General features: G+C 35.4%; 1 pseudogene across 1 annotated transcript in view; it reads right to left on the bottom strand.

Annotated features, from left to right (window-relative positions):
- The window catches only part of LOC309665059 (olfactory receptor 13C3-like), a 146,224-nt pseudogene that overhangs the window by 88,510 nt on the left and 42,725 nt on the right, over window positions 1-14,989 (bottom strand). Inside the window, exon 8 of the transcript XR_014268431.1 lies at window positions 12,322-12,444. The product of XR_014268431.1 is annotated as an olfactory receptor 13C3-like (transcript). The remainder of the gene's footprint in view (window positions 1-12,321; window positions 12,445-14,989) is intronic.

The raw sequence follows: 14,989 nt of genomic DNA, 5'->3' as shown, positions 1-14,989 counted from the left end.
ATATTTCTTAGCTTTGGGCTAGGCTAGGAAATTTTACCACACTTTAAAACTAGTTGTCTTACTATAACAGTGAAATCATTAGAAGTCCTAAGAATGATTGTGCAGAAGTATATACTGTGTGCAAAACTGCATTGTTTCAATATGTATGTATGACATTAGCATTTGCCTTAAATCTCTTCTCTAAGATATCAAATTATGAAATACAGATTTACTTTTTTCTTTTTACAGTATAAAGAAGAGAATGATAATCCCTAGAATAAGGTTCTCTGGATAGATGCTACAGAAGATATCTTCCTCTGTTTTTTTGTATATATAATACAGTTTAAGTTTTTATAGTATGATTTGGCTGGCACACTTAAATTTCAAAATCTAAAACTTGTACAAAGTAGTTTTGAATATTTGTAAACTTTGTAATAATATTTATAATAAAGGAAATTACTTTTTAAATTAACATATAATAAATATATAAGCATGTTTATAATTAAGCATAATACACAGGCAAAATGAGTGCCTAAAAGGAACCATTCCTTTTAGGACATTCATCTAGGAATGTCATGATGCTTTCCACATAGAATATTTACAGCAGTTTATTTTTTTTGAATGAACCACAGTCTGTTCTTAATAATGAATGATCTCATTATATTTTAATATCATATAATATCATATAGTATTTATTTTTCTCAAATGCTTCAAAATTAAGAAGACAGTAAAAATGACACCAGTGTATATGCACCCCAATGTTCACAGGAGCACTATTTACAATAGCCAAGACGTGGAAGCAACCTAAATGTTCATCAACAGATGAATGGATAAAGAAGATGTGGTACATATATATACAATGGACTATTACTCAGCCATAAAAAAGAATGAAATAATGCCATTTGCAGCAACATGGATGGACCTAGAGATTATCCTACTAAGCGAAGTAAGTCAGAAAGAGAAAGATAAATACCATATGATATCACTTATATGTGGAATCTAAAATACTACACAAATGAACATATCTATGAAACAGAAACAGATTCACAGACATAAAGAACAGATTCGTGGTTACCAAGGGGGAGGGGGGTGGGGGAGGGAAGGATTGGGAGTTTGGGATTAGCAGATGCAAACTATTATACATAGAATTAGAATGGATAAACAACAGGTCCTACTGTATACCACAGGGAAGTATATCCAATATCCTGTAGTAAACCATATTGGAAAAGAATTTTTAAAATGACATCAGTGAAAATAGAGGCCCCAAGCCAATGGAATAATATCTTCAAATTTTTCAAGCAAAATAACCGAAAACCTAGAATTCTATACCAAACTAAACTATCTTTCAAGAGAGAAGACAAAATAAAGACATTTTTATTAAAAAAAAAAACTAAAACATTTTTCCATAAAGCAACCCTAGAAAGAAACTGTCCCTGGATGAAAGGAAATGAATGAAAAAATAATACAAAGCAAAGAAATTGGTAAATATGTGAGTGGATCCAAACTGTCACTGTAACAAAGAGAGAGAGAGAATGCTCACAATTGGGGAACTTAAAAACAAGGTATAAATGAAACCTTAGATACAAATAATATGGAAGATAATGGGAGGGGTTAGAAATAAGAGATAAACATTTTAAGGTCCTTGGTACTACTCAGGAGGATTGCAGAGTTATTGAATAGGGACTGTGTTAAGTCAAACAAGCATCTTTAAAAATTACGGCAATCATACATGTATGTATATGTTTGTGTGTGTAACTTTGCACTCAAACTGCAAAGAATGTTTTTAAATCCAGTAAAATGTTCATAAAACAAATGATGCATTAGTAAAGGAAGTAAGTCTCAATGAATATCTAACAATTAATGTCATTCAAACCACAATCTATAACCATAATGTAACATTAGAAATCAATATTGAAAAACAAAACCCCCAAAATGTCTTTTAAATGTGGAAATTTTAAAACATACTTTTAAATAATTCATATGTTTAAAAAAATGATGAAAATTTAAACATACTTATAACTTAATAGGACTATCAAAATTGGTGGGATAAAGCAATTTTACAATCTTAAAAAAATATATTAAAAAATAAGAAAGATTCAGATTGGTTCAAGATGGCAGAGTAGAAGGACTTGCTCTCATTCCCTCCTGCGAGAACACCAGAATCACAACTAACTGCTGAACAAGCATCGACAGGAAGACACTGGAACTCACCAAAAAAGATACCCCACATCCAAAGACAAAGGAGAAGCCACAATGAGATGGTAGGAGGGGCACAATCACAATAAAACCAAATCCCATAACTGCTGGGTGGGTGAATCACAAACTGGAGAACACTTATACCACAGAAGTCCACCCACTAGAGTGAAGGTTCTGAGCCCCACGTCAGGCTTCCCAACCTGGGGGTCCAGCAATGGGAGGAGGAATTCCTAGAGAATCAGACTTGAAGGATAGCGGGATTTGATTTCAGGACTTCGACAGGACTGAGGGAAACAGAGACTCCACTCTTGGAGGGCACACACAAAGTAGTGTGCGCATCGGGACCCAGGGGAAGGAGCAGTGACCCCACAGGAGACTGAACCAGACCTACCTGCTAGTGCTGGAGGGTCTCCTGCAGAGGCGGGGGGTGGCTCTCTCCCACTGTGAGGACAAGGACACTGGCAATAGAAGTTCTCGAAAGTACTCCTTGGCATGACCCCTCCCAGAGTCTGCCATTAACACCACCAAAGAGCCCCGGTAGGCTCCAGTGTTGGGTCGCGTCAGGCCAAACAACCAACAGGGAGCCCCACCCATCAGCAGACAAGCGGATTAAAGTTTTACTGACCTCTACCCACCAGAGAAACAGCCAGCTCTACCCACCACCAGTCCCTCCCATCAGGAAACTTGCACAAGCCTCTTAGATAGCCTCATCCACCAGAGGGCAGAAAGCAGAAGTAAGAAGAACTACAATCCTGCAGCCTGTGGAACAAAAACCACATTCACAGAAAGATAGACAAGATGAAAAGGGAGAAGGCTATGTACCAGATGAAGGAACAAGATACAACCCCAGAAAAACAACTAAATGAAGTGGAGATAGGCAACTTTCCAGAAAAAGAATTCAGAATAATAATAGTGAAGATGATCCAGGACCTTGGAAAAAGAACGGAGGCAAAAATCGAGAAGATGCAAGAAATGTTTAACAAAGACCTAGAAAAATTAAAGAACAAACAAACAGAGATAAACAATACAATAACGGAAATGAAAAATACACTAGAAGGAATCAATAGCAGAATAACTGAGGCAGAAGAACGGATAAGTGATATGGAAGACAGAATGGTGGAACTCACTGCTGCGGAACAGAATAAAGAAAAAAGAATGAAAAGAAGACAGCCTAAGAGACCTCTGGGACAACATTAAATGCAACAATATTTGCATTATAGGGGTCCCAGAAGGAGTAGAGAGAGAGAAAGGACCTGAGAAAATATTTGAAGAGATTATAGTCGAAAACTTCCCTAACATGGGAAAGGAAATAGTCACCCAAGTCCAGGAAGTGCAGAGAGTCCCATACAGGATAAATCCAAGGAGAAACACGCCGAGACACATAGTAATCAAATTGGCAAAAATTAAAGACAAAGAAAAATTATTGAAAGCAGCAAGGGAAAAACGACAACATACAAGGGAACTCCCATGAGGTTAACAGCTGATTTCTGAGCAGAAACTCTACAAGCCAGAAGGGAGTGGCATGATATACTTAAAGTGATGAAAGGGTAGAACCTACAACCAAGATTACTCTACCCGGCAAGGACCTATTCAGACTCGATGGAGAAATCAAAAGCTTTACAGACAAGCAAAAGCTAAGAGAATTCAGCACCACCAAACCAGCTCTACAACAAATGCTAAAGGAACTTCTCTAAGTGGGAAACACAAGAGAAGAAAAGGATGTACACAAACAAACCCAAAACAATTAAGAAAATGGTCATAGGAACATACATATCGATAATTACCTTAAACGTGAATGGATTAAATGCTCCAACCAAAAGACACAGGCTTCCTGAATGGAAACAACAACAAGACCCATATATATGCTGTCTACAAGAGACCCACTTCAGACCTAGGGACACATACAGACTGAAAGTGAGGAGATGGAAAAAGATATTCTATGCAAATGGAAATCAAAAGAAAGCTGGGGTAGCAATACTCATATCAGATAAAATAGACTTTAAAATAAAGAATGTTACAAGAGACAAGGAAGGACACTACGTAATGATCACGGGATCAATCCAAGAAGAAGATGTAACAATTATAAATATATATGCACCCAACATAGGAGCACCTCAATACATAAGGCAACTACTAACAGCTATAAAAGAGGAAATCGACAGTAACACAATAATAGTGGGGGACTTTAACACCTCACTTACACCAATGGACAGATCATCCAAAATGAAAATAAATAAGGAAACAGAAGCTTTAAATGACACAATAGACCAGATAGATTTAATTGATATTTATAGGACATTCCATTCAAAAACAGCAGATTACACGTTCTTCTCAAGTGCACACAGAACATTCTCCAGGACAGATCACATCTTGGGTCACAAATCAAGTCTCAGTAAATTTAAGAAAACTGAAATCATATCAAGCATCTTTTCTGACCACAACACTATGAGATCAGAAATGAATTACAGGGAAAAAAACGTAAAAAACACAAACACATGGAGGCTAAACAATACGTTACTAAATAACCAAGAGATCACTGAAGAAATCAAAGAGGAAATCAAAAAATACCTAGAGACAAATGACAATGAAAACATGACGATCCAAACCTATGGGATGCAGCAAAAGCAGTTCTAAGAGGGAAGTTTATAACTACACAAGCCTACCTCAGGAAACAAGAAAAATCTCAAATAGACAATCTAAACTTACACCTAAAGGAACTAGAGAAAGAAGAACAAATAAAACCCAAAGTTAGCAGAAGGAAAGAAATCATGAAGATCAGAGCAGAAATAAATGAAATAGAAACAAAGAAAACAATAGCAAAGATCAATAAAACTAAAACCTGGTTCTTTGAGAAGATAAACAAAATTGATAAACTTTTAGCCAGACTCATCAAGAAAAAGAGGGAAAGGACTCAAATCAGTAAAATTAGAAATGAAAAAGGAGAAGGTACAACAGACACCACAGAAATACAAAGCATCACAAGAGACTACTACAAGCAACTCTATGTCAATAAAATGGACAACCTGGAAGAAATGGACAAATTCTTAGAAAGGTATAACCTTCCAAAACTGAACCAGGAAGAAATAGAAAATATGAACAGACCAATCACAAGTAATGAAATTGAAACTGTGATTAAAAATCTTCCAACAAACAAAAGTCTAGGACCAGATGGCTTCACAGGTGAATTGTATCAAACATTTAGAGAAGAGCTAACACCCATCCATCTTAAACTCTTCCAAAAAATTGCAGAGGAAGGAACACTCCCAAACTCATTCTATGAGGCCACCATCACCCTGATACCAAAACCATAAAAAGATACTGCAAAAAAAGAAATTTACAGACCAATATCACTGATGAATATAGATGCAAAAATCCTCAACAAAATACTAGCAAACAGAATCCAACAACATATTAAAAGGATCATACACCATGATCAAGTGGGATTTATCCCAGAGATGCAAGGATTCTTCAACATACGCAAATCAATCAATGTGATACACCATATTAACAAATTGAAGAATAAAAACCATATGATCATCTCGATAGATGCAGAAAAAGCTTTTGACAAAACTCAACACCCATTTATGATAAAAACTCTCCAGAAAGTGGGCACAGGGGGAATGTACCTCAACATGATAACAGCCATATACGACAAACCCACAGCAAACATCATTCTCAATGGTGAAAAACTGAAAGCATTTTCTCTAAGATCAGGAACGAGACAAGGATGTCCACTCTCACCACTATTATTCAACATAGTTTTGGAAGTCCTAGCCACTGCAATCAGAGAAGAAAAAGAAATAATAGGAATCCAAATTGGAAAAGAAGAAGTAAAACTGTCACTGTTTGCAGATGACATGCTATACATAGAGAATCCTAAAGATGCCACCAGAAAACTACCAGAGCTAATCAATGAATTTGGTAAAGTTGCAGGATACAAAATGAATGCACAGAAATCTCTTGCATTCCTATACACTAATGATGAAAAATCTGAAACAGAAATGAAGGAAACACTCCCATTTACCACTGCAACAAAAAGAATAAAATACCTAGGAATAAACCACCTAGGGAGACAAAAGTCCTGTATGCAGAAAACTATAAGACACTGATGAAAGAAATTAAAGATGATACCAACAGATGGAGAGATATACCATGTTCTTGGATTGGAAGAATCAATATTGTGAAAATGACTATACTCCCCAAAGCAATCTACAGAGTCAATGCAATCCCTATCAAATTACCAATGGCATTTTTTACAGAAGTAGAACAAAAAATCTTAAAATTTGTAAGGACACACAAAAGACCCCGAATAGCCAAAGCAGTCTTGAGGGAAAAAAGCAGAGCAGGAGGAATCAGACTCCCTATCTTCAGACTATACTACAAAGCTGCAGTCATCAAGACAATATGGTGCTGACACAAAAACAGAACTATAGATCAATGGAACAAGACAGAAAGCCCAGAGATAAACCCACGCACCTATAGTCAACTAGTCTATGACAAATGAGGCAAGGATATACAATGGAGAAAAGACAGTCTCTTCAATAAGTGGTGCTGGGAAAACTGGACAGCTACATGTAAAAGAATGAAATTAGAACACTCCCTAACACCATACACAAAAATAAACTCAAAATGGATTAAAGACCTAAATGTAAGACTGTGACACTATAAAACTCTTAGAGGAAAACATAGAAAGAACACTCTTTGACATAAATCACAGCAAGATCTTTTTTGATCTACCTCGTAGAGTAATGGAAATAAAAACAAAAATAAACAAATGGGACCTAATGAAACTTAAAAGCTTTTGAACAGCAAAGGAAACCATAAACAAGACAAAAAGACAACCCTCAGAATGGGAGAAAATATTTGCAAACAAATCAATGGACAAAGGATTAATCTCCAAAATATATAAACAGCTCATGCAGCTCAATATTAAAAAAACAAACAACCCAATCCAAAAATGGGCAGAAGACCTAAATAGCATTTCTCCAAAGAAGACACACAGATGGCCAAAAAGCACATGAAAAGCTGCTCAACATCACTAATTATTAGAGAAATGCAAATCAAAACTACAATGAGGTATCACCTCACACCAGTTAGAATGGGCATCATCAGAGAGTCTACAAACAACAAATGCTGGACCGGGTGTGGAGAAAAGAGAATCCTCTTGCACTGTTGGTGGGAATGTAAATTGATACAGCCACTATGGAGAACAGTATGGAGGTCCCTTAAAAAACTAAAAATAGAACTACCATATGACACAGCAATCCCACTACTGGGCATATACCCTGAGAAAACCATAATTCAAAAAGACACATGCACCCCAATGTTCATTGCAGCACTATTTACAACAGCCAGGTTATGGAAGCAACCTAAATGCCCATCGACAGATGACTGGATAAAGAAGATGTGGTACATATATACAATGGAATATTACTCAGCCATAAAAAGGAACGAAATTGGGTCATTTGTTGAGATGTGGATGGATCCAGAGACTGTCATACAGAGTGAAGTAAGTCAGAAAGAGAAAAACAAATATCGTATATTAACGCATATATGTGGAACCTAGAAAAATGGTACAGATGAACCGGTTTGCAGGGAAGAAACAGAAACACAGATGTAGAGAACAAACGTATGGACACCAAGGGGGAAAAGGGGCGGGGGGTGGGCATGGTGGTGTGATGAATTGGTAGATTGGGATTGACATGTATAAAATGGATGACTAATAAGAATCTGCTGTATAAAAAAATAAAATAAAATTCAAAAATTCAAAAAAAAAAAGATTGAAAATTAATACACTAAGAATCCCACCCAAAACTTTATAAAAAGAAGAAACGAAAAAATCCAAAGACAGATAAAGACCAAATCAGTAGTTTAAAATTTTACCAGGCCCATACCATTTCCCTGGATACTTTTAATACACTTTCCAAAAACAGGTAACCCTTATAATATGCAAATTGTTTCATAAAATATAAAAAGTGAGTGGGAACCTCCCCCAAGTCTTTTTTATAAGCCTGAAATAACACTGAAATGAAAACTGAACGACAATATGAGAAAGGAAAATTATGAGCCAATCACATTTACAAACATAGACAGAAAAATTCTATATAAAATAATAGCAAACAGAATCTAACAATGTACAAAATAATAATACCTAACATCCAGGCAGAGTTTATACCAGGGATGTAAGGACGTCTTAACATTATAAAAATATGTTAATGTAATTCACCACAATATCAATTAAAGAATAAAAACAAATGATGTTTTTAGCAAATTCAGGAAAAGTTTTGAATTCAACAGGCATTCACAACTTTTTAAAAATTAAAAACTTAGCAAACTAAAAACAGAAAAAATCTCCTTTAACCTGATAAAGAGTATTTATCAAAAAACTTATAACTAACAAGTTCCCTTAAAGTTCCAAACAAATTCAACATTGCAAAGAAATCCTACCCAGTGAAAGAGAGAGAGAGAGAAAGACAGAGAGAGAAGAGAAGGAGAAAGGAAGGGAGAAAGCAAAGAAAGAAAAGAAAGAGAAAAATAGGAAGGAAGGGGAGAAGAAAGGGCAGGAGGGAGAGAAGGAGGAAGGGAAGGAGAGGAGGTATGAAGATTGGAAAGGGAGAAACAAAATTATCATTATTTACTGAAAATAAGGTTGTCTACATAGGAAGTAAGAAAAAAAATCTATAAAAGGAAAATCTTGAAATTTATATGAATAAGAGGATCTAGCAAGACTTCTAAATACATGAACAATATACAAAATTCAATAGTATTTTGTGCAGCAGTTATAATTGGTTAGAAAACGTACTTTAAAAAGCATCTCACAACACCAACAAAAGTATAAAGTGCTCACAAATAAATCTATAAAATCTGTATAAGGAATTTTTGAAGAAAAGTATAACTCTTCTTTAAAACACATAGAAGAAAACCTCCCACAAATTGGGGAGCTTTATTTTGTTCATGTTAAGAAATTCAAGAATAACTGTATCAATTCATCCCAAATTTCTCTATAAAGTTAGTGTAATTTCAATCAAAATTAAATTAGGATTTTTAATTTCTGAAGTTTACCCCAAAATTCAACTTGAATAGTAAAGACCAAGAATAGTCAAGAAAATGTAAGAATAAGAGCTACAAATTTACTGTACTCAATGTCAAGATGGATGGTAAAGCTACAATAATTCAGATAGCATAGCATTGGTACAAGTAAACATAAATATGTCAAAGAAATAGAGTATTCAGAAATAGCCTGGGCATATGTGGAAGTTTATATCCTAAATAAATGATACTTGATATAATATGGCATTGCAAATCCGTAGGGAATCGATGAAATATTTAATAAATTGTGCTTTGGTAATGGACTACTAATATTAAAGGGAAAAATAAAGATCAAATTAAACCTCCACCTCACACTGTGACCAAAATAAATTTGAGACAAATCAAATGTCAAAAGCAAAACTGTAAAATATCTACAGGAAAATGTCTTCATACACAGGGATAGGAAAAGTGTATCTCAAATGAGCCCATAAAACATAAAAAACTACTAATTCAAATTTAGAAACATCTATATGGCAAAAATGCATCATTAGGAAGGTTTAAATATTAACACAAATGAAAGATTATACCAGTAACAAAAGAGGATAAGTATCCAGATTGTTTTTTTTTTTAAGCTATCAGATTACTAAGATAAACAACATAACAGAAAATTGGGCAAAGGATATAAACAGGACCTCAAAGAAAAGGAAAACAGCATGGGCTATAAAATTATGAAAAGAGGCTCAATTCACATGAAATCAGAGAAATGTATATTAAATCAATGAGATATTTCTCAGCCAAGAGATACGAAAATATTAAACCATTACAAGAACTGTCAAGAATATGGAGAAAGAGGAAATCCCATTCACTGACAGTGGGAATATAAATCAATTTAAAAATCTACAAAAAAGTGTGAAGTTGACTCATTAATTCCACTTACAGGTATATGACCAAGGAGATCCACACAGAGTTATTCACTGAAGCATTATTTATAAAATAAACATATGGGAACACTTAAATATCAATAACTAAGTTATGGTATCCTGTAACACTGGATTATAGGAGAGTAATTAAAATGAGTGAACCAGCTCTAAACTACTCATTTTGTTACCCTTTGTCAGTCACTTAGCTTCTTTGAGCTTCTTGTTTGCTGTTTTTGTTTTAATCTATGAAATGGAAAATCAACCTCACAAGGTGAAATGAAAGAGAATAAGTAAGAAAGAGATAAGTAAAAGACACAATATATATAACAGCTCCTATGTAATATCAGGTACATTAGAATCTGATGTTCTCTTGTCTGCGAAATAGGTATCACCAACATTCTCTGAAAGAGAGGCGGACAGGAATAGGATATATGATTTGAGAATAATCAATGTTTATTAAAACCTGTTTAAAAATGAGAAAGGCAGCTAGATAGGAAAGAGGAAAGAATAAACCAACCAAATGAGGGCCTAGCTCTCATTGAAGAGGTAATCACAAACGAGACTCTAGTCACATGAATCTACCAACAGGCTCCATTCCAAAAACACTTACAGGCTCAGGACCATTATTCAATGAAAAACACTATGAAATAGGAATTATACTGAAGCAGCCTGTAAAGTTATGACTTTTCACTAACTAGTTTTAGTTTTATTTTGTGCTGAGTGAGAACTTCTGATGACACCAAGGTAGTAGGAAAATTGGGAACCATATTTCTTAATATTCAGTGTCTATATAAGAAGAAAATCACCTTGAATATGAAGCCCACTTCTAGTAATACTATTAAGCTATCTTGAGAAGTCAACTTACATTTTTCAGGAGAAATTTTAATCTGAATAATGCTGATTTCCCATAAGCTATGTGTCTGTCAACCTTCATAAGAGATAGAGGGACATCTGAGCTTCAATCATAAAGTGTATTTGGGGAAATCCTAAACTATATCCTGAAGGACCTAACAAGGGACAGAAGAGCCAATAGGCCCCCTGGGTTTGGATACATCCTACAAGCCCCTTACATTAATGCTCTGGCCCGCAATACAATATTGAGAATAAATTTTAAAATAACAAATTATAAAGATGCTGCAAAAGCAATTAAAGATAGTCAAGTAAAGCTAACACAGATTAAAAAGTGAGCTGATTACTCAGCTAGTAGGTGTCTGTGACAACTTGCAGAGGTGAAGAGAATTCCATTGGAGAGCATCAGATAATGCGTGTTCATTTGAAAGAGGAACTTCATGGAAAAACGTGTCACAGACTAAGCGCACTAGTGCCTAAAGGTAAAAGGTGTTTAAACTTACACCTAGGAAAGAAATCAGCCATATTTCATAATAAAAATCCAAAACAATTAGCAAAAGGTCCAGAAATACCTCCCCCATACATTTCCCCCCAACTTCAATTGTGAGGCACAAGGATTATTCAAAGGAATAGACTTGCCAAGACTATTTCAGGAAGTAATTGCTTTTATTATTGACAGGTTTTTAAATGTCATTGGCACTAGAATTCACTTTCAAATGCAAAACATAAAGAAAGCCAATTAATAGAGGATATCTAAAAAGGTATATAATGGATATATATTAAACTCATATGTTTATGTGTTTTAGTAATAAAAAACAATTTATTTTATTAATAGAAACAGCGTTAAATAAATTCATATTATATGTAATACTGGGCTGCTCACAAGTCTTTCTTACTACTTATTCTAAGAAGGCTAGCAGCAAAGAGGCTGATACAGAAATATCAAGACATTGACAAGCTCAAGAAGAGGCATCCAGTCTTTTTCCTTCCCCACAGCATTTAATTCAATACTCGACACACAACAGGTGCTTAATACATATTCACTGATATGAGTAGGATACTTGTTAAGAAACACTGAATGAAAATTTGTTACTTTATTACCATTTATTTATATTAATAATAAAGCAACTTATAAAAGTTTTGAAAGTAATTCATCTTTACTGAAATTTTTCTCTTCAACAAAAAAAGAAGAACTGTAAGACAACTCCACTCTAAATACCTACAGGTTAACTTACAGGAAGTTAAAAATAACAAAAATAGCGCACACTACTGGAGGCTTAATGAAGGAAACGAGTTTATACCACCACCTAGTGGCCACACAATGATGCAGCACAAAGAAAGTACTTACCCAGTGACGTCACCAAAGTACAAGCATCTGGAGTTCACACGTAGAGCTACTGCCCTCCTATGGAGCTGGGCCAGCGTTGGATCCACCTCTCCCGCTTCCTTCTGCAGATTTGATGAGCCTGACCTTTGGACAAAACCAAGCAGAGACATCATCAAGTGGATCGTTGCCTTTCCCCACCTCATATAATTTCCTCCACCCTTTAACTGATACCTATTTGTTAGGTACAGTGTAAAATGCACTTTCACACTCATTGGACCAGATGGCAATAATTAAAAAGTGGTCCTGGCTGGGCCACATAGCAGCAGTGAACCTGAGGAAATTATTTAATCTCTCAAAATCTCACCTTTTTCACTTATAAAATGGAGATAAAATTTAACTTATAGCATTTTGAGGATAATTAAAACCTGTGAGAAAATAAATAGGAGATTGTCTTAGGCACCTAACAGTACTTAACAATGTTTACCTAATTCTAAGTTGTAGCCATAAATTTTACTCCTATCTTGTAAGCATTCTCGTTTTGGAAATATTCTTGGAAGTTTCCTCTATCTTTCCCTTGGTTGGATGCAGTTAACGATGAGGCTCTAGGGGGTGGCCAAGCCACAATGTGGAAGAAGTCTGGTCCTTATCATGTACAGAAGAGCTGCCTGCCAAGTAGGTAAGTGCACTCTGGTTTCTCATAAAAAATAAAATTCATTAGTGTTTGAGTCATAATACGCTTTTGGTGTCAATTTGTAACAGCAAATTAGCCTAAACGATATATACATATATCTATGTATATATGTATGTATGTATATATATATTATATATATTCTTGAAAGATACTACCAAATATTGAGATCTCTGGCCTCCTTCTTGCTTTAGCCTCAAGAACCTGGCAACAAAGATTAGACCTCACAGGTGGGACACCAAAAGTTTCCTTGCAGGGAAAACTGACTAGACAAGAGAAATAACTTATAGATAATAACAGTGGGGTGATGGGCATCTACTGAAGGAAACTGCCCAGTCAGATCACCCTACACTAAAGCCATTACTTGCCAAGACCCACCCATACTCACAGAGCTTTCAAACATTTTTATAGTCCAACTTCAAAATATGAGCTGATAGACAAATACAAAAACATTTCAGGAAAAACTCCAGTACCAGAGACAGAAAAAATAATCAAACAGATAGAAAACAAAATAAAACTCAAATGAAGACTTAAAACAACAATATTTAAAAAGAAAACACCTATAATCAATGTACCCAGAGAGACAGAAATATTGAACCCATGAAACAAAAAGAGGATAATATTTCTGAAGAGAGTGGGGAAAAAAACATTCTGGAAAAAGGGGTAAAAAGGAGTTCTTGGACATAAACACTGGAATTAGAAGATTAAAATTTAACTACATGAGTTAGAAAATAAAATTGGAACATTTCATGACCCCCTCCCCCGAAAAAAGCAAAAAAGAAAGATTAAAAAATTAGGAAGGGGCTTCCCTGGTGGCGCAGTGGTTGAGAATCTGCCTGCCAGTGCAGGGGACACGGGTTCGAGCCCTGGTCTGGGAGGATCCCATATGCCACGGAGCAACTAGGCCCGTGAGCCACAACTACTGAGCCTGCGCGTCTGGAGCCTGTGCTCCGCAACAAGAGAGGCCGCGATAGTGAAGAGGCCCGCGCACCGCGATGAAGAGTGGCCCCCGCTTGCCGCAACTGGAGAGAGCCCTCGCGCAGAAGCGAAGACCCAACACAGCCAAAAATAAATAAATTAATAAATTAATAATAATAATAAAAAAAAATTAGGAGGAAAAAGAAAATTAGAGGATCAAGTGGAGGCATAATGTTTGAATAAAAGAAGTTCCAGAGATTGAGGAGGAAGAAAAAAAATCCAAGAAACATAACAAATTTTTCATAATTTAAGAGTTTCCAGATTGAGGGGGGTCAACTGAGTGAGACATAGTGTATGAAAAAATATCTATCCCAAGGAACATTATTGTGAAATTGCAGAAAATTAGGGAAAACAAGACAAACATAAAAGCTTCCAGAGAGAAATAAGTCACATACAAAGGATCAGGAATCAGAATGGGATGAATGTCTCACTAGAAACTATAATGCAATGGAGCAGTGCCTTTAAAAATATGAGGAAAAATTATTTCCAATGTAGAATTTTACATCCACCCAAACTATAAATTAAGGAGGTTGATAAAGACATTTTTAGAGATGCAAGTCTCAAAAGTTTAAGTCCCATGTGTCGTCTCCTAAAATTAGGAGGAAAAAAAAAAGATACAAGATCCTGGAAAAATGAGGTCCAACACAAGGCAAACGAGATTCCCCAGGAGATCAGTGAAAGGAGATCCAAGAATTACTACAGGGCCACCTTAGAGAACGCTTAGTCCACACTGGACCAAGAGAAAAGACTCCTGAAAGATACCTCTAGAAGATGAAACTGATAAACTGATTAAAAGGTTTAATCATTTTGAGTTTTGGCAAATAATTTGGTGATTAATAAGTATAAGGAAAAGAAGAGAAACAAATGAAAAAGAGAAATAAAAAAATAGTCCCCTTCCTATGATTAAGATCATAGATGTAAGCCACATAGCAGTGGCTTAAACTAGAAGATGAATTCTCTTGTGAAAGAAGTCCAAAGACAGGCAGTCCAGAGCTCCTAGTATGGTGTTCCATGGTGTCAGAA

Source organism: Balaenoptera physalus (assembly GCF_965194825.1).
Source record: "Balaenoptera physalus genome assembly, chromosome: 7".
NCBI lineage: Eukaryota > Metazoa > Chordata > Mammalia > Artiodactyla > Balaenopteridae > Balaenoptera > Balaenoptera physalus.
Note: the sequence above shows the minus strand (reverse complement) of the source record. Positions and strands in the feature narration are given on the sequence as shown.